The sequence below is a fragment of the Phascolarctos cinereus genome, unplaced genomic scaffold (assembly GCF_003287225.1).
Source record: "Phascolarctos cinereus isolate Bilbo 61053 unplaced genomic scaffold, phaCin_HiC Scaffold_4;HRSCAF=312, whole genome shotgun sequence".
Classification (NCBI taxonomy): Eukaryota; Metazoa; Chordata; class Mammalia; order Diprotodontia; family Phascolarctidae; genus Phascolarctos; species Phascolarctos cinereus.
In genome coordinates, this window is record NW_027555847.1 from 656,098,277 (window position 1) to 656,122,994 (window position 24,718).

General features: G+C 43.4%; 1 long non-coding RNA gene across 4 annotated transcripts in view; it reads left to right on the forward strand.

The window, feature by feature from the left end:
* LOC110214305 (uncharacterized) overlaps window positions 1-23,115 on the forward strand; it is a 45,311-nt gene extending 22,196 nt beyond the window's left edge. Inside the window, exons 3-7 of one of the 4 annotated variants that reach the window (XR_013486373.1) lie at window positions 5,921-6,474; window positions 10,420-10,546; window positions 21,312-21,528; window positions 22,144-22,257; window positions 22,731-23,115. This is a non-coding gene — a long non-coding RNA (uncharacterized LOC110214305). The other 3 variants (XR_013486372.1, XR_002326249.2, XR_002326250.2) reach the window with 3 other exon arrangements.
* Window positions 23,116-24,718: the final 1,603 nt, after the last annotated feature.

The following is a 24,718-nucleotide window of genomic DNA, read 5'->3' on the forward strand; positions in this document are numbered from 1 at the left end:
AAGTCAGTGGGTCACAAGTATATTCACAGGAGCGTAGTTTCCTGAACAGTTAAAGGTCATGAGGTTTATGAGACTATTTTCCCCCAGGTGACTATGGTGGGTAAAGATATGCTAGGTATAACCTAAAAGTACTAACAACAGATGCTAGGGTACTAATCCCTCTCTGTCTTGTATTAAGCACGACTTGCTTAATACTAAGCTGACTTGGGGTTTGGTCCTGTGCATCCTGGCCTTTGGTAAAAGAAGGTTCCCTTGTTTCACATGTATTGGCTGGCTAACAAATCCCTACCCTGAAGGCCAAAGAAAATGAGATTATTTATTACAAGTCTCAGTTTCCTCCAAAATGGGAAAGGAACAAAGGTATTTAAAGTACCATATGAATCAAGAATGGGGCAAGTAGTTTATTCCTACTCACAAAAAGTAATTCTAAGTATAGACAAATCATAATATACTTTAACAATGGGATTAGAACAGACTTCAGTAACTCATCCTCACACACATAATGTGTGTAATGGTAATATTTAAACTATATCAAAGCAAAGCAGTTTTTGTTTTTTCAGTCACTTCAGTTGTGTTCGACACCTGTGACCCCATTTGGAGTTTTCTTGGCAGAGGTACTGAAGTATTTTCTTCTCTAGCTCATTTTATGGATGAGAAACTGAGGTAAACAGAGTCAAGTGACTTGCTCAGGGCCCCACAGTTAGTAAATGTCTAAGGCCAGATTTCAACTCACAAAGATGAGTCTTCCTAACTTCAGAACCAGCACTCTATCCACTGCACCATCCAGGTGTCCTATAAGGCAGTTTGCAATACATTATGCAGGCACTTTACTTTTCACCTCTGATATTGTCAAATCAAATGCCAACTTGGGTCAGACATCTGGCATCTTCTCTGATGATGCAGAGATGGTCCCTTTTGACATCCAATTGCTCACTGGAACTCAAGAATTTCAGACCTTTCAAATCACATGGTCCCACCCAGTCCTTGACAAAGCCAGCAGGGGAAAACTTATTTGACAAAGTCAGGACAGAATAAACACACAAGAGTCAGAAGTGGCTAGGCAATCATAGACACATGGTAGCTGGGTGGAAAACAGGACAATCATCCCTGCCCCAACCTGATTCCCCTATTGCAACATTAAAGAGACCTCAAGCTTCAAGGCTAGAATTGAAGAGAGAGTCAGGGAGGTCAATAGCATGATTTTTGTACATTTGATGAGGCATCATCTGTTCTCGCTCAGCAGTCATCTACCATTGCAAATCCTTCAGAGATCAGTCATCCATGGCTGGATGCAGCTCTGCCCCTGGCTTCCATGTAGTCACCTAGAAACAAGAATAATTATTGAGCATGAAACCTGGTGGGGGTAGGGAAGTCAAAGGGCCCCCATCCCATAGGTATTTACTGATGAGGGGAAAGTGACTAAACTAAAAAGGCAGCACAAGCATGGGGTATAAAAGTTGTCAGGAGCAGCAGGAAGGGGGAGCGCTAGGGCAGAGGAGGGAACATGACAGCTGTTCACAGTGCAGTGTCAAATCACATAGCCTGTGCATTGGTCGCTGGTGATTATGACATCTGTAGATTTTAGCTAGAACTTGAAGGAAACCAAGTGATTAGTGACTGATGATTGTAACATCTCTAGATTCTAGCTAGGACTTGACAGAAGCCAAGAAAGGCTAAGGTGAGGAGACAGAGCATTTCAGGCATGGGGAAAAGTCAGTGGAAATGCCCAGTGTCATGAGATGGAGTGAAGAGTGCAAGGAACAGCCAGGACACCAGGATCATAGGATTGCAGAGGACATGGAGGGAAGTAAGCTAAAGGAAGCCTGGAAAGGTAGGAAGGGGTCAAGTTAGGAAGATCTTTCAAAACCGAACAGAGGATTGTATGTTTGATACAGGAACTAACAGTGAGTCACTAGAATTTATGAATTTGATGATATATATTTCTAGAGCAGTGTGGTAAGAGACTTGAGGCAGGGAGATCCACTTTTGCAAGAGTCCAGGTGTGAGATGATAAAGGCCTGCTCCAGGTGGTTGCAGTGTCAGAGAGAAGGGACCATATATGAGGGATGTTACAGAAGTAAAAATGAAAGGCTTTAGCAAGAGATTGAATATGAGGGAGCAGTCAGACAGAGTGAGGAGTTAACTTAGGTTGCAAAATCATCCAATGGAAGAGAGAATTTAGGAAAAGGGAGGATTTTAGGTGGGAATTTAGTTTTCAACATATTGACCTTAAGATTTCTATGACATTGGTTTTAAGATGTCTAATAGGCTATTGGAGATACAAGACTCTGGAGAGAGATTAGGACTGGGCAAACAGACAAGAGGACAGTACAGAGATGATAATTGAATCCACATGAGATGATTAGATGACTGAGTGAAATAGAACAAAGGGAGAAGAGAAGGCCCACAACAGAACTCTGTAGGATACTCATGGTTAGTAGACATGGCCTAGATAAAGATCCAGTGAAGGTGACTGGTCAGATATGAAGGAGAAGAACCAGGATAAAGAAGTATCACAAAAATCTAGAAAAAAGGGTATTAAGCAAAAAAGTGGCAGTCAAGTGCTGCAGTGGATAGAGCACTGGACATGGAATCAGGAGGACTCATCTACATGAGTTCAAATCTGGCCTCAGACACTTACTAGCTGTGTGGCCCTGAGCAAACCCTGTTTGCCTCAGTTTCTTCATCCGTAAATATGATCTGGAGAAGGAAATGGCAAGCCATTCTAGTATCTTTCCTAAGAGAACTCCAAAACAAGGTCACAAAGTATTGGAAGCAACTGACCAACAACAATAGGCAAAAGAAAAGGTGACAACAGTATCAAAGGCTGCAGAGAGACCAAGAAAGATGAAGTTTGATAAAAGGCCATGAGCTATGACAATTAGAAGATTGCTAGTAAATTTGAAGAGAGGAGTTTCATTTAACTGATGAGCTGAGAAGACATACTGTAGGGAGTTAAGAATGAGAGGAAAGGAAGTAGGCATCTATTGTAGATGCCTTCTCAAGGAGTTTAGCCTGAAAAGGGAGGGGAGATATGATAATAGCTAACAGGAATGGATGGATTGATCGGTGTGTTTTGAGAATGGAGGAAACGTGTTTATGTTCATAGGCCAAAAGGAATCACCAAGCAGATATGGAGAGATTGAAAATAGGTGAGAGAATAGGGGTGATAAAGGGGGAAATCTGGGGGAGGAGACAGAATGGAATGGGACCACTTGCACATGTAGAGGGGTTTGCCTTGGCAAGATGAGCCAATTATATGTGTGAGATAGTGAGGAAAGAGGAGATAGTGGCAGAAGGCATCTCAGTGATATAAGATGAAGAAGGTGGGAGAAGAGAGATCTTTTAGAAATTTTGTAAAAGGAGATGTCTCCCAATTTTTTAGTTAAATATGAGGCTAGGTTATCAGCTGAGAGGATGGTGGGAGGGTTAGCCATGGGAGGTCTGTGGAGGGATGAAAAGGTTTGGAAGAGCCACTGTGGTGAAGGGAATAGTGAAATAATTAGGGAAGTTTAAAAGGATTGCCTTGCAGCAGTAAGAGCCCCAGTGGAAACGATGTAACACAAATATATAGTGGACTTAGCATGGCTTTGTGATTTTCTCTAGCTTCTGTCAACTGCAGGAGCAAAGGTACAAGATGGTGGGGGTGATCCAAACCTAAGACTTTGCAAAGCAAGTTAGGCAGTAAGGTAAGAGGGCAAGGGACTCAAGAGAATAGGAAAGTGGAGAGTTGAACTGGTTTTCAAATGGGTCCAGAGGGAATGGAAGAGTATAGCTAGTGTAAGGGTGATGGCCTGGGAAAGAACTGAGGCATTGATGGATGGTGGTGATGGTGAGAATGAAGAACAGTTTCAGGTTGCAAGGAAGAAGATCTAATATAAAATCCTGTTTGGCATTCAAAGCCCTTTATAACCTGCCACTTCCTTTCCAGTCTTCTTATAACTTATCCTCTCTACTCCATGTCTTCTGTGATGCAGTGATACTGATCTTGCTGTTCCTTGAACAAGACACTCCATATCCCAATTCCAGGGATTTTCACTGGCTCTCCTTCACGTCTCTCTTCTCATCTTACCTACCCAACTTTCCTGACTTCCTTCAAGTGCCAGCTAAAATCACACCTCTTATGAAAACCCATTCTTCTTCCCCCTTAATTCTAATGACTTTCCAGTGCTGATTATCTCTAATTTATCCTGTATATCACTTGTTTGTATGTAATGGTTTGCATGTGGTTTACACCCTTAGACTGAGAGTGAGGACTGTCTTTTGCCATTCTTTGTAACCCCAGGGCTTAGCAGAGTGCCTGGTACATGGTAGATGCTTAAAAAATATTTCCTGAGTGACTGACCACCATAAGCCATAAAACTTGAACCATAGGAAGGGAATGTAGATAGTGAGTGATTGAAAGGGTTGGAGCTCACTGTCAAGGGCTTTAAGCAAATCAAGGACTAGGGAGCCTGGCAGGGTAAGGTGGTCCCAAGACATTAGCCTAGAAATAGAAGACAAATGGGTGTCCCCTCCTGTACAACCCCACCCCAAACTCCCACTACTATTTAGAGACCTGAACATGGCATCTGCCTCCTTGATCTCACTCAAGAACAAGAGAGGGAAACAAATTTGTGTACTGGATCAGGTTGATTTACCTGAGTGTTTAGGCATCTGTTTGAGAAGAGCATGCATAGAGAAAAGGATAGAGGGATGAGGAAAGAGGAGAGGAAAAGAAGTGCGTAAAGGGAAAATAGAAAAGGGAGATACTAGAAGGAAGCAGAGAAGCAGAGAAGAGGGAGATGGCAGGAAGGAGAGGAGACAAAGGGCCTACAGAAAATGGGAGGAAAGGAGAGTGGGAAGAAGAAATGGAGAGTGACCTCTCTTTGACCTCCTTCTACTGTCCTCTTCCCAGTCCAGTCTGAGGCAAGTCCGTAGTCTTCCTCAGTTTAACCCATGCCACCAAACATCCCACTGACCTTCTTGTGGTGAAGAAAGGTTGTCTTTCTTTTCATCTTTTTAAACTCCTATACCAACCTAGCCCCACTGACAACTGAGCACGTGTCCCCTAGGCTCAACTTGGTCCCTCATCAACTACCTATGGGGATATTCAGTTGTAAATAAGTGAAATGCAGGCGCCACCTGAAATTACCTTATTGTTAGCTCTGGGGACTGGTTGTGTGTGGTGACAAGCGTTCCGAATAAGCATACTGATACACTCTATAATATTATCAGCATAACAAATGTTGCAAAAGCTGTCCAGCCATACTTAAATGTCCAGTCATAAAGATTCCCTATAAGCCAAAAAGGAACCATGAGGTGATGTTTAGAGGAAATAGGCCTAGGACCATCTGTTTTTGGCCCTTTTGCAGTCCTTGGGCCCTCTGAACCCTCTCCAACCCCCTCCCTGAGCTCCAGTCCTGTCTTATGCACCACATTCTATTTGAATTAACACAGACTTAGAAGGGTCCTAGTCCTCCATACTTTAGGCAAGTACATAGAAGAGGAAGCATGGAGCACAGGGCTACATGGGGATTAGGTCACACTTGGGGGTCAAGACTGTGTGAAGACCAGGAGTTATGGATCAGTTTTGCAAAGACAGGGAAAAATTCAGAGTTATGGAACACTGAGAAGGATGCCTACACATGGACTGGTGGACAAAAGGCCAGAACTGTGCAGAAACTGGAACCCAGAGTTCAGGGCAGTATTATACAGGGTTATACAGGTCTGAAATGTTCAGAGTTGAGGGTGGAGGGGAAAGTACAAATCAAGGCTACACTGAGATAGAAGGGGTCAGAACTGCAGAAATACTAGTGGACCCTTATGATCTGGGCTACTTAGGGACTGCCAGTTGGAGCTTTATTAACATCCCATGATTCCATCACATTTCTACCCTACTTACCCCCTTCTTACCTCAACATCTGTGCTCTATCCATAGGTAATGAAGGGCCACTTCAACTTCAAATGCAAAAGTCACAATCAGGATCTCATTGATCTCATACAACCCAGGAACTGACCTGAAAAGATGTACTGAAAGAAACTCCTAGATGAAGCATCCTGGGAAGATGGCAGAGTAGGTCAGAAATTTCCAGACTCTCCAAATTTCCTCCACAAATAGACAGAACATCACCACAAAATGAACTCACAGCAACAAGAGTAAAGGGGTAAAGCAATCATCTTCCTAAGACACCTTGAGAGGACCTCAGGAAAGATAGACCCTTATGAGGCTGAAGTTTGGCATGAGTGAAGTGCAGACGTCTCCAGACCAACTTTGCTGAACCAACAAACAGCAGACCCTGGAAGGAACTCCTTCAGGAAGCAAACTAGTCCTCAAGAAATTTCACCTCATAAAATTTTCACCTCACAAACTTTCATCTAACAAAAAGCTTAGGGATCAGATGGCTGAATGGGAGAAGACTGAAAGACACCTACTGTTTCTGGATACCAGGCCTAGCAGTGCTGACCAGACATGATCCTAGGCTATGGCTTTGGGTAAGGAAGAGCAAGCACATGGCAGTGAGTGAGGTACCTCAGGAAGCAAGAACATTTTTGGGATGTGACTGGAGGCTCTACCTGTGGCTTAGGGGAGGAGAAGTGCCTGAGGTTGAACCCCTAGATAGAATTCAGAAAATAAAAGTAAGGAAGACCTCAGGCCTCGGACACCATCACTCACAAGTCAGGATTAAAGCCTGATTACAATAACAAGCTGCTAAAAATAGACTAAAATAAAATAAAAATGAGTAAGCAAAGGAAAAAGAGCCCCACCATAGATAGCTTCTATGGTATAAAAGAAGATCTGGGTTCATATTCACAGGAAGATAGTGAGGTTAAAAAAAGCCACTCCTACCCCAAAAAATTACATCGAATTGTCACAAGCCCAAAAAGAGTATTTGGAATAACTTAATTCTTCCCAGTTTTTCCTCTACTTCTCTTGCTTCTCAAAATCCTTTTTGAGCTCTTCCATGGCCTGGGACTGATTCATATCTTTCTTGGAGGCTTTGGATGTAGGAGCTTTGACTTTGTCTTCTTCTGGTTGTATGTTTTGATCTTCTTTGTCACCAAAGTAAGAATCTATAGTCTGACTTCTTTTTTGCACTGTTTGCTCATGTTCCCAGCCAATTACTTGAATTTTAAATGCTTTGTTAAGGTAGGGGTCGGCTTCCAGTGTGGAGGATGTACTGGCCCAAGCTTCAGGGGTTTTGTGCAGCTGTTTTCAGAGATATTTCTAAGGACCTATAAATTTTCTGTTCTTCCAAGGTGGTATGATCAAAAGTGAGGTACTTACTCCTTTCCTGGCCTGTGCTCCCCAGGATCACCACCCAGAACTGTGACCCAGATCTAACCATAGGCAAAGCAAGAGAATCCTGCCTCAGCACCAGCAAAGAGATTCCTGCAATGCCCCTCTGATCAGCTGCTTGATCCCCACACTAACTGTGGCCCGAGAGCTCTACAGGCAGCAGCTCCAGGACTAGGGCTGGACCATGCTTCTCTCTCTCCAAGGTCTGATAGACCTTTCCCACTGCCCTTCTAAGTTGTCTTTGGCGTTTGTGGGTTGAGAAGTCTGGAAACTGCCACAACTGCCAGTGATTCAGTCCCCTGAGGCCTGCTCCAGTTTTGCTGAGGCCCTGTCTTTGCCTGTGTGGCCCATGCTGAACTACACTCCTCTCTCAAGCATGGCACAATAGACCTTTCCCATCAACCATTCAGGTTGTCTTGGGCTAGAAATTTGTTTCACTCTGTCTTTTTGTGGGTTCTTCTGCTCTAGAATTTGTTCAGAGTCATTTTTACAGGTATGTGGAGGGATTTGGGGGAGAGTTCAAGCAAGTCACTGCTTTTACTCTGCCATCTTGGCTCCGCCCCACTGACAGGATCATTTCTAATAGTTTCTCAATGTGCAGTAAATATCAGGTTTAAGACAGTGATTTCTTTCTTCTTCCACAAAAGAAACACCTAAAGAAAAGAAGACACAAGCACACATTGACAAATACTTAAACCATGAAACAGCAACCCCTTAGAAAGGATTCACAGGCACATCAACAGAAACTTAAAGGACTCATGTTACCCATCATCTTTATTATGTTCTCCTAGAAGGAAAAGACATCCAGAAGATGTATGGGTCTCTCAGACAGGCATTTCATTTTCAGGATGGATGAGCATCTCAAACAACATAGCTATCTTCTGGCCAGCCAGGCATGCATGGCCCAATCCTCTGATTGGTGGTCATGTCTGCAGAGAAGAAGCATCATTGTAGAAAGTGCCTCCTGCCAACAAGCACCCAGAACATTCAATGACTGTGAACCATATGAATTCATGAGGCAATCCCCATCCATCTCATGATTGCTGCTTCATCATCTGTGTTCCTGGAAAGAAACACAAAACAAAACCAGAAAAAAAAAGCAACTAAGGACTAGAGATTTGGTCTCAGGCAAGCACATGTACCCATTGTCACCTGCATATAGTCACTGTAGCTGCTGCTGGGAAGGTGGTAAAAGGAGAGACCCCCTCTCCCCTTCCTGTTGAAAGTCTGAAAGAGCCAGAATGATTCCAAGAAATAAGTTCAGGCGGGGAAGGGGAAGAAAAAGGAGGTTGTTTCGCTTTTTAAGCCTTCTAAATGGATAGGTCCTTCTGGTTCAGTGGCCATTTTCTTTGTGGAAGAATGTTCCCCCCTTCCCTAACATCATGGGGATTAAGGGATCAACTGGGAGACTCAGGTTGTGGACACCCTTTAGCAAGACACCAGAGCACATGTGTCATGGGAAGCAGCCTGATCTTGGGGTCCACGGGAAGGGGCCAGAGCACAGGTTCAGTTTACAAATATAATCACATCTGTGATGTAAAATCACTTTGGTGTCTCATCTCCAGGCCTAACCAAGCCGTTGCAGTCCATCACACACACAGTATACAGCATGACTACTAGACTGCTGGATCAAGGATTGCATCAAAGACTGATGCTTCCCAAACTACTTCAATCAGAGAACACTGAACTTTGGAATATAGAAATAGGATCTGCAAATTCTGGTCCTGAGGGGAGGAGAGGCCAGGGGGCCTGTGGAATACATTATTACTGATAAGGGAGGCCAGGCTGATAATGAAGCTCTGGACCAATTCTCAACAGCAGTACTGGGGTTTACTGCGGATTTTAATTAAATGACAGGCTGGTATTGCATAAAATGATAGAACCGCTATTATCTAGAATATTATGAGAAGAATATGAGGAGAAGTGCAAGGCCTCAAATGAAAAAGAGAGGGTAGGGTAAGAAGATGAGGAAGCAAGGACAACAGGGGGAGGGCAGAAAGGGGAGATCTGCCACACCTCCATGCTCTGTTTCCTTTCCTTTCTGACTGTCATTGCCTTTGGGACTGAGGGTCAGTCTACCATTCTATCCCTCTTTCCCTTTCCCCAGCTGTCTCCTCACACTCCAGATCATCAGTGTTTTGGGTATTTTTGCCACTGTTTATTGAGAAGGAAAAAGTGAATATACAGATTCATGTTACATGGATCAGGGAAATAATTTTATGATATATGGGCCATTATAATATACAGACCAGGAAAAGGTAATTAGACATAAGCACAAAGAAAGAAACTGCATCCCAGATGAGGAAATGCACCCCATCTAGATCTAGCTTGGCCTCTGCTGATTCTCTCTTGGCACAGAGAGATTGTCCCTCCTTGCCCACCCATACAGGCATCATTTATCTCATTAGGATGCCTTCTGAGAAGATTTGGAATCCCCTTCTTTATCAAGTCCCTCTATCCTAGACACACAAGATGGTGCTCATTCTCTAGCCACAAGCTCATCCCCAGAAACTAAGGAAATTTCTTAATGACATTGATGAGGTCTCCACTGGCATTCTGCCTTTATTGCTACTGCGTAGCTTAGCTAACTGGGTGTCTTATCCTTCATCTATCTATAGAAAAACGAATCTCCTACAGTTAAGGTTTTTCCCCCAAAACATCTAAAAAAGAATGCATCTCCCCTCCCCAAAATATACAAAATAGCCCTTACTACATCCAACAAAATTATATCTTTCCTGCAGCTGCCTCTGTGAAGTCTAACATCATTGTCAGTAGATATGCTCTGACTTATGATTGAAAAATAGTTTCTAGGATATGGGAGGAGGCTGCTTTGAGGAAGAATAAGTGCAAGGAACAGACCAGGGAGCAGCAGGGCCCACAAGGAACTTAGGAATGGGGCAAGGGATTGAGAGCCCCAAAGTATTTTGCTGTGTCTGTGTTCTGTGTAAAGGCAGGTCTCTATACCTTTCCCTGAGCAGAGCCAAAGATCTTCCTGCCCTCTGTGGTGGTGGGGGTGCCCCTATAGCACACTTTCTTTTGCTTGGGGAGGAGATTCCTACAATCATTTGTGGAATACCTAGTGCTGTCAAAGGACAGGGTGTGCAAGTCATACAGCCATGGATTGGTTTGCTGTGTTTCAGGTGAGTAAAATGAGTTGCAATGGATACCCCAGCTGGGCATTAGGAGGAGGAGGATAACTGGCATCTGGATATTGATATTTGACTTTTTATTTCACTACTAAACATTATTTCACACTAAGCATAAGAGGTAAGTATGATGGAAAGTTGAGGCAGGGAATTCCCCTTTAGTCCAATGGGTCAGTTTGAGCAGGGATAGTACAGGATAATATCATTCACTGCCTCCTAACTCCTAGTCATTTCACCCAATGGTACCCTTAGGAACCATCAAATAAAGACCCTCCAAAGGATCATTTATTTCCCCCACCTATAATATCAAACACCATAGTTACCTGTGGGCTCCTGAGACACAGGAACATTCCCATCCCTCTTTAGTTTTTTGTTCATCAAACATTCATTCTGCCAATAGTGAACACTGAGCAGTAGAGTGAAGGGATCAGAACTATTTATCAGGAATATTGTTTTAGCAGTGATGTGAATGATAGATGTAAGGGCCTATACTAGGGTGAAGACAGTAGGAGTAAAATGTAGGAAGGGAGATGAGGCAGAATTAACAGAACATTAATGATGGCTTCTGGAGATGAAGGGAAGGAAAAGAACCAAAGAAGATGAAACAGTTTCATAAACATTGGTAAAGGAAACTGGGAAGAGGCAGGGATTTTGAGGGGAAAGATGTCAAGTTCAGCTTTAGGAGTATGGAGTATCAGTCATTATTGGATTATTTTTAGTCAACAAGTGTGAGAAAGAGCTTGAGCCCTCTCTCTAGGGACCATGTTCTGCTGGGAATGAACTCAGTCTGCTCAAGAGCCCAGAGCTGGAGCCCCTTAGTGGAAGAAGGCATCTCTATCTCCACATGGGAAACAACAGACCTGATGTTGGACCAGGAAGCTAGGGATGCCCTGAGCTCTGGGCTTACAGGAGGACTCAGTTCAGACCCTTCCCCATAAAAGGGTATCAGGCTCTTTCTTCTTGTCTACTGGGCTTTTTTCCCCCAGAAGAAAACATTGAAGGCTTCAGTTTAGCTCGTGTCTAGGGTCTCCCCAAAAGGAATTACAGAGGGAATTGGTCTAAAATGTGGAGCAGTATAGGATAGCTATTTGTTTCTTCCACACAAAAGAAATATTTAAAAAAGAAAAGTATCATAGGTGTACATTGGCAAAGAATTAAAACATTAAAAGTAACCCATAATTCCAATTATATTCTCTCAGGAGCTTGATATTTAAAAGAGCTATTTCACTTTCCACTTGACTCTGCACCATCCAAACAATTCCCTCAAGGCCCATGTCTTCTGATAAGTCTGCCAAGGTCTGGCCTCATCCTCCTATCACTGGTAATCTTCTGTGAGCCAGATGTAGCTGCAGAAAACTCTTTCTGCTGCCAGTCAGCTCCAGCAAGGGCCCCAGGACCTCCTAAAGGCCCATCTCAGGATCACTATTGGTCAGATTTGCTCAGGGATAGAAACATGAAGCAGAGGAACCCAAGAACCAGTCTCAGGCTCTCCTAGGCAACTAATTCTGTCATGTGTGAACAGTTACCATTGCTGCTAAGGTCACAGGGCTTAGGAGATGCCCTTCTCATCCTTTCGTGAGAATTTGCAGAAAGAGAGCATTCTAAGCCACAAATTCAAAAGAGAGGAAGAAGAGAGCAACAGTGGAAGTTGTCTCTCTTTTTAAAGTCTATTGAATGGGCTGCTCTTCCTGATCAGTAGCCAATCCTCTTTGAAACAGCTCTCTGCCTCTGTTGTCAACAAAAGGACTATGGGATTGCTGCATCTTTCCAAAACACTGAGTTCTTCAACACAGAGCATGTGTTCCAAAAATTGCTGAGTGAACTCAGCTCCCTGTGCTTCAGTGAGGTGTTCTGTAACCAGAGTAGATCATAAGAGGCCCCTGATTATTCCCAATGAAGTAATTCTACTTTTGTACCCCACTTGGGGCTCATGCCCAATTCACACCACCCATGTCCAGTAGGCTCTCCAGAGGGGTAGCTGTTTGTACAGGTAGCTAGGTGGTGCAGTGGATAATTCTATCCAGCGGGCCTGAAGTCACGAAGACTTGGGTTGAAATCCAGCCTCAGACAGTTACTAGCTATGGGACCCTGGACAAGTTATTTAATCTTTATATGCCTTGGTTTCCTCAACTACAAAATAGGGATGATAATAATAGCATCTACTTTCCAGAGCTGATGTGGGGATCAAATGAGATAATGTATGTAAAGCATTTAGAGCAGTGCCTGGCATGCAGTAGGTATCCATTAAGTCCTTATTTCCCACCTTTATCTTTTCTACTCCAGAGTTCTGAGGGGAAACCTTGTGGGTTTGGATAAGCAGTTCATCTGGTCATGTCTTCCCCCCCACACACCCCATCCTATGACCACATGACCTGGTCTCCATGCTACTTCCTCCCTCAGCCCAGCTAATTATGGCCAGTCACCTACCACAGGCTACTTTATCAAAGAATATAAACAGGAAACAGAGAGCCACAGGGAGTTTATCTACCAGGAGAATAACCCATGGCACCAAAGACCACCAGTCCAAGGCTCCCTCACAGACTGTCCCTAATAACTGCCTTGTACAACCACTCTGCTCTTTCCTGAGCCTCTCTTTACCCTTTACAATAGCCTATGGCCACAACTCATCCCCTCTTTTACAACAGGGCTGCTAATAGTCCAGCCTCCATTTGAAGATGTCTTTTACCTCTCTAGACCCAGATACTGTTCTAGTTCTGCCTACTTGGTGACTGTCTCAAGCCCTGTCACCTGACTCATCCCTATCCAATGGGCTTCTAGCATTTCCGACTCACTGTCTTGACTTCCTATACTTTATTTTTACTTTCACTTTACGCAGAACACAGAATCTACCCCAACTCTAGCAGACCTCCCCTAGGTGCCAAGGTAGGCAATGTCACAAATACCATGTGTGACCTTCCATGTCTCCTGTCTTTTGGTTGTTTTTTTCTGGGGTAAAATGTGTAGACTGGGTGAGTGTGGAGTGGGATGTAGTGGTGGAGTGGGAGGGACTGTTGGACTTGATTGTCTCCAACGTCCCATCACTCTTTGTGACTCCATAATACTATGATTTCCCACTCTCTCCCCTCTAGAAATGGACCAGTGAATCTGATGGCTTGGGACAGGTCTTCCAGGGAGATCCATGGGATCTGCTGGAGGATGGGGGAGTGTGTGTGTGTGTGTGTGTGTGTGTGTGTGTGTGTGTGTGTGTGAATTTGGGGTGGAGGGAGAGACACTAGTGAGTGGAGCATAAATGAGCTTGTGCATAGAGAGTTGGAATCAAGCAGATCTGGGCTCACATCCCACTGGTGACACTAACTCAGTGACTATGGGAAAATTCCTTAAACTCTTTGATACTCAGTTTCCTCATCTGTGAAATGGGAATAATAAAACCTGTAGTACCTACTTCTCAGAATTCTTATGAGATTTATTTGAAGTGATGTCTGTAAAATGTTTTGCAATTTTCCAATTGTGGTACAAAAACTTTATCATTATTATTATTATTGGAGAGAAAGGACCAATGATTAACTCTTCTCTTTGTGAGACCCAAGGCCACACAATATCAGATACCTCTAAATGGATACAAAATGCAAACTCTGACCAGGTCCCCAATAGAACCTGTAACACTTTATGCTTCTGAATGGACAAGAGGCCTCAGGAAAACAGCGCTAAAGGAATTTGAGAGTTGAAGGCACTTCAGGACCAAGGGGACTCAGGGAATGAGGGACTGAAATAATGGAGAGAGAGGGGTGCAGTCCAGTTCCTGAAAGTTCGGAGCAAGAAAGGAAGGCTAATGAGACCATGGAAGGAGCCTTAGAGGGGAAGGGATTAACTAGGACTAGGGAATAATCAGTTCAGTAGCAAATTGCCACTCCAGTCACACATGGCTCTCAGAACAACCCTAGGAAGTAAATGCTATCATTACCCCCATTTTACAGTTGAGGGAACTGAGGCAGACAATCAAGACAATTAAGAGCCAGAGTGACTTGGCTGTAAAGAAGTAGTCAAGTAGCTCTATCTGAATCCCAATGGGCTTTATCAAAGCCTGATTTATCAGAGCTATATTTCAAGAAATCATGAATAGAGGCAGCTAGGTGGTGCAGTGGATAGAGCACTGGCCCTGGAGTCAGGAGGAACTGAGTTCAAATCTGGCCTCAGACACATAACACTTACTAGCTGTGTGACTCTGGGCAAGTCACTTAACCCCAATTGCCTCACCAAAAAAAAAAATCATGAATGGAAACTACATGAGACAAAAGAGTTAATGTCCCAGTTCATAAAAAGAAAAAAGGTAAAATAAATAGAGAAGAAGAATAAATGTCCAACTCCCAAACCCCAAGATACTTTCTGAAACATAAGCAATCATAACCACATGTAAGGATATGACAGAGGGAGAAGAGAAGGAAAATGGGGGAGAGGAAGAAGAGGAAGAGGAATAAGAGGAGGAGGAGAAGGGAGGAAATAGCAGCATTGTCCAAATGGCACTGCTCCATTGGGTCCCCAGGGTGGCAGCTATTACTACTCACAGAGTGTTGTTCTTCCTTTGTTCTCGAAAAGGACCAGCATCATCAGGAGGGTGGTGTCTTGACTTGCAAGTGAATTGGAGCTCAGTGAGGCAGGGCTCTGCAAAGTCATCAGCCTCATTCTCTCCTCCAGAGTCATCAGAGTCCAGTGGCCAGACATAGGTCAGGACAACTGGCAATGGCCTCCACCTTCTTGACATAGTTAGCCACCAAAGAAGAGAAGAGATAGCCTGGATGGATGGATCTACTGAGGGGTTTTTGAGGATGGGTGTTTGTAAGCAATAAGGAAAGAGCCTGTAGACAGAGAGTTTGAAGATGCATGAGAGAGTTAGGATAATAGAAGGGAGCAATCTGCTGAACTAGAATGGGATCACATGTGAATGGAGAGAAATTTGCCTTTGCAAGGAAAAGGGTGGAGATGGTAGCAGAAGGCATCTAAGTGGTGTGAGATGAGGAGGAGGAGTGAAAAGAGAGCTATCCAACAATGACCTCAATTTTTTTTCAGTAAAATATGAGTCAAGGTTCTCAGCTACGAGGGTGGGGGGAAGGAGGAGCCATGGGAGGCTTTAAGAAGTATAAAAAATGTTTGGAAGACCCACTGTGGAGAGTGGGATAGTGAATTGATATGGGAATTATAAAAGAATTGCCTTGCTTAAGCCCCAGTTGAGGCTATATAACACAAATTTGTAGAGAACCTAGTCAGCACAGTTTCATAATTTTCTCCAGCTTCTTTCAGCAGCAGTGTGTAGCAGTCAAGGAAGCAAAGAGTGGGAGTGATCCAAAGACGAGGTATGGAAGGGCAAGAGTTATAAGAGGATGAGAAGATAAGGGACTCAGGAGAAGAGGACAATGTAGACTTAAACCAATTCACCAAGAGGTCAAGCTGGGGAAAGGAGGAAAGTGTAGCTAGTGGAGCGATTGCCTGGGAGAGAACTGAGTGACTGAAAGACTGGGGGTCATGATGTGAATGAAGAGTAAGGTTAGGGGTCACAAGGCAGAAGGAAAGATGAAGTGACAGTAGAGTATGATTAGATAAGGGAATTTCAAAGCTTATCAGCACAGAAGTGGTATATCTGTGGAAGTGGCAAGATCAAGGGTATGATGATATTTGTGGGTGGCTTAAATGGGATAGAGGAGTACATGGGGAATGAATAAGTTGAGGAACTAGGAGTTAAGGGTGTCTGAGGAACTATCAACATATATGTTGAAGTTCCCTACTGTGAAAGCAGGAGTTGAGGAGAGACTGTGACTCAAGCACTGCACTCATGAAGTAAAGGGCAGTGTCCTGGAGGTCTATGGACAGCAACTACCAGAAATGATTGGGTGGTAAATATGGACTGAGTGAACCTCAAAGAATGAGAGATTACTGATTGATAGTAGTAGAGAGAAAATCTGGAGACACAAATGAGGAGCAAGGAGTATAAGTCAAAGTGCAGCCGGTGTTGCAAATGGTGGCCATGGAGATTCTGTTATCAAGAGCCAGGTCTCACTGAGACCCAAAAGATGGAATGAGTGAGAAAGAAAATGTTTGAAGATAAAAGTAAGTTTACTGTCTCTGGAGCAGACATATCAGACAGCTGAAAGAGTGGGTAACTGCAGAATGGGACACTGGGTGGAGCTGAGGGGAATGGGAATAAGAGATCAGACCATGGGGGACAGAGAATAGGGCTTTAATGATGACCAAGGGTTTAGAATTATTGAGATGAGGAAGGGTTATGAGCAGAGCAGAGTTTGTTAATTATTGGGGAATGAGTTTAGGTAGATTTTCATTTTTCCATAGGAAAGAAGGAAACAAACATTTATTAATCATTTACTGTGGGCCAGACACTGCTAAGCACTTTGTAGATTTCTCATTGGGTCCTCACAACAACCCTAGGAATAAATGCTATCGTTATCCCCATTTTACAGTTAAGGGAACTGAGATAAAGGTTAAGTGACTTGCCCAGCTTCACATAGCTAGTAAATCTAAAGTTAGACTGGAACTCAGAAAGGCCTGTATCTTTTTTGGAAAACTTCTGGTTCAGTGCTCTATCGACTGTACCACTTAGGTGCCTCTGTTCATCTACAGGTTTGGAGTCCCTTAGAGTGGAGTCCTCTAAAAGAGGTTAGGAAAAGGGTGCTTGGAGGTAAAGGAATAATGTTATTCCCCTTCCCCAAGGCAGGAGACCAGGCTGGAGATCTGGTGGAAGGGCCACCAGTGAATACACAGGATCAAAATATCCAAAGTTGGACATGATAACTCTAGAGGCCCTACCTGTTCTTAAAATCTCTTCTGCCAGTCAATTAAATCTGCTTCTCATATTCAAAGGATAGAGTTACTCAGTGTACTGTGGTCATAATAGTTAACTACACATAGCAAAAATGAAAAGAAAAGCATTAAGTACTACAGGGAGGTCTCAACCCCCCATTCCACTCTCACACTCACAGGTAGTGAATAAGATTAAAGACTGAGGTTGCATGTCTGGGACCTTAGGAAAGCACAGTGGGAAAGAGTTCTCTCTCCTTTCATTTCAGCACCTAATGGGATTTTCGATAGTTCCCAGAGCCAGCTACTCTAGTCTTGATCTCCATGTGCCTCAGATTCAGGGGAGCACTGGTCATGTTCCCAGCTCTTCCTTCCCTGGCCCTCTCACCAGAAGAAAGAGCCTTGGAGTAAAGCTCCAGCCCCACAGTTCCAATCCTAAAGTGTCAATCTGACTATCAGGGCAGCTTGAAACCCCTGCCCCATGGGGCAACTTCAGAGTGTACAAAACCCAAGGGCACAATGGAAATTGATTTCTCTTGTCTAGAGTAGACTTGCACAACTTGGCAGTAGGTAGGGGCCAAAATTAAAATAGGCTAAACTTCTTCAGGCTGAAGTTAGGGTTTTAGGGGCTCACTTTCTAAGTATAGTTCACTAGAGACAGACTGATGATGGTTGCTTGCCACAGGTCATGTGAGAAACAGGAGAGAGTGGGCAGTGGCAGGCTGCCCAAAATCCTTTGGTGGGCTGCAAGTGGCCTGAGGGCTATGTATTGTGCAGACCTGATCTAGAGAAACCAAGCTTAACAAACTGCTTTTAAACATTGAAAAACAGCTTAAATGGAACAGGAAATTTTGGATTTAAGTCTCTTCTCAAAAGGATGGAATGAAAGAGGGAAGACACAGTGAGAGGAGAAAAAAGATACCTCTTCATTCACCTGGATTCATGGCTGGGGATGAGGAGGACATTCATTAATGATCAGACTTATCTTCCACTTTGGTGCTACCATCCCATCTCCCTTGGGTAGATGAAGACCTTGGCTGCCCTGGTGCCATGCTCAACACCATCTCCACCGCATCTGCCACAATCAGTGTTGGCCTCAATCTCCTTCTTGAAATTCCTAAAAGATTTATTCAAGCCATCTCTGGGGTTGCATCATTCTCATCTGTTAGCTTCCAATATTTCCCTGGGCAGGAAAATAAGCAAAACTCCAAATCCCAAAATTCTCAGAGAAGTTTCAAACTACTTCCCCATGAGATCCCCAACACTGCCCTCCTACCCAGAGAGAGATCAGATATGTCACTACTTTTTTGTTTGTTTGTTTTCTAGGGCTTAATTAAGAAGGGAGTAGGAGAATCACTGAAAGCTGAGACATTCTGTTCTTTTTCCTTCCCATAATCTTTCAAGTTGTTCAATTTCTTACTACCTAACAATTTTCCCAGTAACTACTCTTGGTTTCCTTCCTTTGCCTCTTCTTTCTCTCTCCATGTCTTTACTAGCCCACATGGAGCCTTTTTTTTTTTTTTTGCTGCTTCTAAGGCTTCAGACAATTGGAGAAGACAATCTCTGGAGTCCTTATGCTCTAGAAGGCTTACAAGGTTGTGTGTGATTTTGGCAATGCATGAACCAAGTGAGAGAAATTATTATTGCTCTCTGACATTAATAACCAATTACTATGGTGGGGATCCAGGGTTTTTCCCTTCCTATTTCCTCATTCTCTACTAGGTCAAATCAGCCCCTGAAAAATAGGGCCAATGATGAGAATAGATTTGACAATCTCCTCAGTCTTGTTCAGACCCCACCAAACAGGGGAAGCCCATTGTGTTCTAATTAGGCTTAGGTGGGAGAGGATAGATCTTCTGTCTAGGACGGGGCTGGAGATGGCGTGGGAGTAAGAGTGATATAATGAAAGTCACATTTCCCCTAGCCTGTCATTAGAATAGGTCCACTTCTTATTATAATATTCATTCTCCTCAATAATTGTTAACTAATCAGAGTTGATTGCCATCTGTGCAGAATACTCACTCTTTCAAAGCCATATTAGCATCAATAGGGTCTATGATCCATATTTGGCTTATGAGAGATGGCCAAATGACCTTCATTTTGTTAGTTATTTGCTAGACATAATTAATAAAATGATTAATTACCCAGATATTGTGTCTCTCATACTTTTTATACATTACATAAGAATGAGGGAATAGATTTGTTCTGGTGAGACAAGACTTTGAATCCTGTCTCCTAGTATCCTGTGGTCACTCCTGATTAGGCCCATCTGAAGAGAAAAAAAAAAAGCTGTTTTTCCCCTCTGAGAGAGTATGAACAGCATGTTGCACCACAGTGCCAAGGGTAACCAAATCCAGGGGGCTAGACCAGTGTGGAAAAGGAGTTTGTATCTCTGGTCTGAAATCAAGAAAATTAGTCCTAAGTAGGTCTGGGAGAACACACCAAAAAGGTATGTTCTAGTAAGATGCTGGTTTGTCTTATTCCTCTTCTCCACCTGACACCTCTTACTTATGCAGAGGAGAGATTCTAATCTCATTTCTTTCTCACTATTGTGTTAGGTTCCAATGCCAATTTTTCAGGTTTCAACACAAAGGGAAAAAGAAAGGATGTGGGCAGATTGGGAGGGGGAGACAGAAAGAGGGGAAACCAAGGAAGAAAGAAGAAAGTAGCAAGGGAGGGGTGTAAAAGAAGCACCATTTTGCCCAGCTTCTAGTGAGCCAGCACATACATACACACAACACACACACACCACCACCACCACCACCACTCAGAGGAGGTGCCAAAGTCTAGAAGTTCCCAAACTAATTTGACTAAGGAATGTTTTGGGCTTTCGAATACATTGACAGAACCCATAATCCTATTCAGGAATGTGCCATGGGATTACAGAAGCACAGTGGGAGATCAAGACTAAATTTGGCAACAAAATAGGCTACCTTAATGTTATTTTGATGTGGAAAGTGGATGATATTATTCTCATGTGAGAAACTACTGCATTTATTTGACATGTACATTATGTTAATGGCTAACAAATTAATAGGAAAAGTGTCCCTGGTAGCAACATTATCCCTTTGAACTCCTCTACGTGAAGTGCCATAGAACACAGTTAAGGAAGTGAGAACCGTGTGACTAAATAGGAGCTGGGTGGTGCAATGGACACTCAGAGTTGGAGTCAGAGAGTTCACTTTCTGCCTCAGACACTTACTAGCTGTCTGACCCTGGGCCAGTCCCTTAACTTCTCAGCCTCAGTTTGCTCATATGTAAAATGGGGTTAATAACAGCACATATATAGAATTATTGCTGAAAACCAAGTGAGAACAATTCAATTCAATAAACATTTATTAAGTGTCCCCTATGTGTCAAGCACTGGGCTAATCACTAGGGAAGGAAGAAACAACTGAATGAAAGGAAGAAAAGAAGGAAGGAGAGGAGGAAGGACAGAGGGAAGAAAGAAGGAAGGGGAGGAAAGGAAGGAGAGGAATGGAAGGGGAGGAAGTAAAAGAGAAAGGAGGGGGAAGGGAATAAGGGAGAGGGAGGGAGCAAGGGTGGGAGAAAAGAATTGAGGGATGAAGGAAGGAAGGAAAGACTATTTCCTGTTTATCTTCAATATAGCACATTTGCACATTACTGTTTGTCTCCCCATCGACTTGGGAGCTCCTTGAGAGCAGAGATTGTCTTTTGCCTTTTTTTGTATCCCTGCACTTAACACAATGCCTAGCACATCATAGGCATTGAAAAAATGCTTATTGACTAACTGATTGACTGAATCCTCAAAATATACAAAGCAACACCTCTTCATGCCTATCACATTAGTACATTCCTTGTAGACCCCTCTGTATAATCTAACTTTATTCTCAATAGATACATTTTATCTGAGGTTGGCAGACAGTTTCTGGGGTTTGAGGGGAGGTATCTGTGGGTGAAGAATGGGTACAGGGAATGTAAGAGGTAATGGGCTAGAGAGAGCCAGGGATGGGGCTAGTGGTTGGAGAGCCTGGAGTGTATGGCTATGGCCCCTGTTCTCCCTATGCCCAGCCAGATCTCCATCCTCCTCCCTGATCAGGGACAAGGATGCTCCTTTCCTTGTGAAGGATGTTTCTATAACTGACTTTCTTCTACTTGAGGAAGGGAAGAGGACTCCCAAAAACCAAAACGGAATGCCTTTTCCTGAGCCAGGACACAGAGTATGCAGGCCAGATTCTCCCAAGTTGGCATGATGTGTTTCAGGTGAGAAAGAGACTATTGCAATGAATCCCCAGTTGGGAAATATGATGAGGAATATCATTGGCTTGTGGACAATATCATATTTATTCTCTACATCTCTCTTACTCATTGAGAGAGGTAAGTATGATGAAAAGTCAGGGCAAGGAATTTGTTTTGAGCCCTATGGGCCAGTTTGAGCAGGGAAGATAAAGGGATATGAGCACTGCGTGCTTCCACCCTTCCCCTAACCCATTAACCCAACAACAGCACCAGTAACCCTTATAATAAACATCATTTGGGGTTTTCTGGGGTGCTTTGCTTATAAGCTAATAGAGACAGAAAAGTTAAAAGAGTACAAGACATATCTCAGTCTTAGAGCTCCTCTTTCCTCAGGGGTCTGTGGCTGGGCTAAGGAATTGTTCCTGAGTCCCTGGATCCTCCCACTAACACTTCTATTCCTGAGGCTGGTGATCTCTATCCTCTTCTGGAATGTCCTCTGTATAAGAAAACATGGGTGAAAATAAGTGGTAATGAGTTGTGTTTGGGAACCATGGGATCACAACAGATTCACATCTCTCCACTTCAGTACTTTCTCTCTTCAGCTGGAGAGTTGGGCCAGTGGTCATCTTAATTGGAGAAAACTCCTACTCCCAGTCTTTTGGGAGCTCCTGAGCCCTTCAGTCAGAATTTATAGTCCAGAGGGTAGGGTAGAGTCTAAGTGGTTATGTCTTTGACCCTTCTATCCTCTTTCAGAACATCTTCAGAAAAGGAAATTTTGGTGGTATCTGAACGGGATCCTGACAGTGACTTCTTCATTGGAAGTGGGTGCTTGTATTTGTTATTTGTGGACCCGGCACAGTTGCCAAGGTAATGTTGAGCTGGAGCAGAGATGGGGGGAGGGTAATTGGAGGATATTAAAGGGCAGCCCCCATAAAATATTCATTGGGTGTTAACACCCTGTCCTCATTCTGTTCTTACTCCAATGTCTGGATGTCCTGACCTCAAGTATCCCTTTTTCCCTTTCAAAGACAAGTGTGACTCACCCTAGGTTCCCACAGCAGCATGTGGGTTGCTCTTCTTCACATGTGTAGTGGCCCAGAGATTTCTTGAGAAATTTAAGAGTGAGGAGATGGAAAGGTTCCTGAGGATGCAACAGGTTGTATATAATTTAGTGTGTCAGGTAATCCAGAGGGGTGGAGAAAGTCAGCTATTGGCTGTAACTGGGGATAAGAGAAGAGACAAGTGGTTTCAGCCTCCCTAGAGGAGAGCATGGGAAAGTGAATCTATAGTCTACCTGGGACCAGTATCTAAGAGGTAACAAGTCTTGGTCTGCTCCACAGGGTTTATTCTCAATGAGGATTTGATGAACTGGCTTGCCTGGAGCCTCGTGTTGATCTTCATCACATTCTCTAGGAATAACAATTAGGAAATTTATATCTTCATATTTTTTCTTCCTTCTTATGATACTGATGCTTTCAATGAATTTTGCTAATATTGAGAGCATCATCTTTCTGCTGCCTGTACTAAGGATGTTTTTATTACGTTTTTAAAAAATTTTTTATTTAAAGTCCTGAGTTCCAAATTCTATCTCTCCCTCACTCCCCTACTTCTTCTGCCCTGAGACTGTAAGCAATCAAATATAAGTTACACGTGCAATTATGTAAAATATTTCTACATTTGTCATTTTGTACAAGACTAAAATAAAAGAAAAAAATGAAAGAAAAATTGCATGCTTCAGTCTGTATTCAATCAATATCAGTTCTTTCTCTGGAGGCAGATAGCATGCTTCATCATTAGTCCTTTGGGCTTGTCTTGGATCACTGTATTGTTGAGAATAGCTAAGTCATTCACAGTCCAAAGATACTTTTAACCTGTATTCAGCCTATCCTCCCAAAAATAGTGATTAGGTAATTGGGGATTGTCTAGTAGACTGGCTGACTTATAGAAAATGGCCTATCTGCCCTGGGGAAGAGGTTAAGGATAATACAGGACTTAATCTGGAGGGTCACTAATGCTCAGTTTGGGAGGGAATGAGGGGAATGATCACAAGGGGGAGGCTAACAAAGATGAAGCCAAGGAAAAGGGATAGCCCAAGGAATAAGGTAGGCCAGGAAGCTTAGGACTTGACTTTGATGCACCTAAGGAAGAATCTGTGGGCTGTGATCACAATCCCCTTTTTTCTCCATCTCTGATGTGTTTTGGGGTTTCTGGGAACCCTGAGATGTCAGGATACAGGGCAGCATCTACCTGGAATGAATTCGCTACTCAAACCATCTTCTAATCAAGTAGCAAGGTTTATTGCAATACCAATAGTAGCAGTCAAGGTTCCTAGTGAACCTGCAACTTAATGGGGGTGAGACTGATGCTTATATACAAAAAAAGGACAATGAAAGGAATCTGGATGGAATTAAGGAACGTAAACAGTCTGGAATGGATCAGGTGCAACACTGAAAGAGATATCAAGTAGGTGGCCTGGGGTGGGCCAGTTGCCTTGGGCAGAGGTGCCAGGGATCTGGCTGCTGAAATGTATGGGAAAATTCAGGTATTGGGTTGCTTTCAAAGACATAATCTTTTCCTTTTAGGTGTCCAGGTCCCATTACCCCATCATTTCTGCTCCCTCTCTCCATCATTTTTCTTTCTCTCCCTATACCCTCTTTCTTTTCTTCTTCTTGCTCACTCTCTCCTTCCTTCTGTCTAAAGCTGGAACTAGCACCCAACTACCAGGACAGCACTCCTCATTCCTACATCCTTCCCAGGGAGGGGAAAGGTGTTGCTTCCCACCTTCTGTCCTCTTTCTCTTCTAGTGCCAGCTGGTCCACAACCTTACCATTCCTCCATCCCCCAGTGCTCCATGATAGTCATGTTCCTTCCCTAGGAAAGTTTCCCAAAGGAGAAGAGAGGACTCCTCTTCTCTCTGCCTACCTCAAGGAAACTGCAAGCCTCAGGATTCATGCTTCTGTCACCAATCTGTATCAACAGTGTAGTGCATAGGAGTGATTATACTCTAGACTTGACCTCCAAACAACATATACCTCATGTCCATGGAGTAGGCAGTGCCAAGAGAGAAAAGAATGACACTTAGGATCCCAGACTGGGACACGGGAGGATGCTGGCATTCTCTATAGTAATAGGGTAGGTTGGAAGAGGGGAGGGTTTAGAAGAAAAGATAATGAGTTCAGTTTTGCATATATTGTTTAAAGTATCTGGGGCAGGGGAAGGGAAAGGACATCTATTATGTGTCTATTAGTCCCTACTATGTGCCAAGCCTTGTGCTAAGTATCCTACAAATGTCACCTTGTTTTGGTGTGAGATGTTGAGAGGTTGTGAC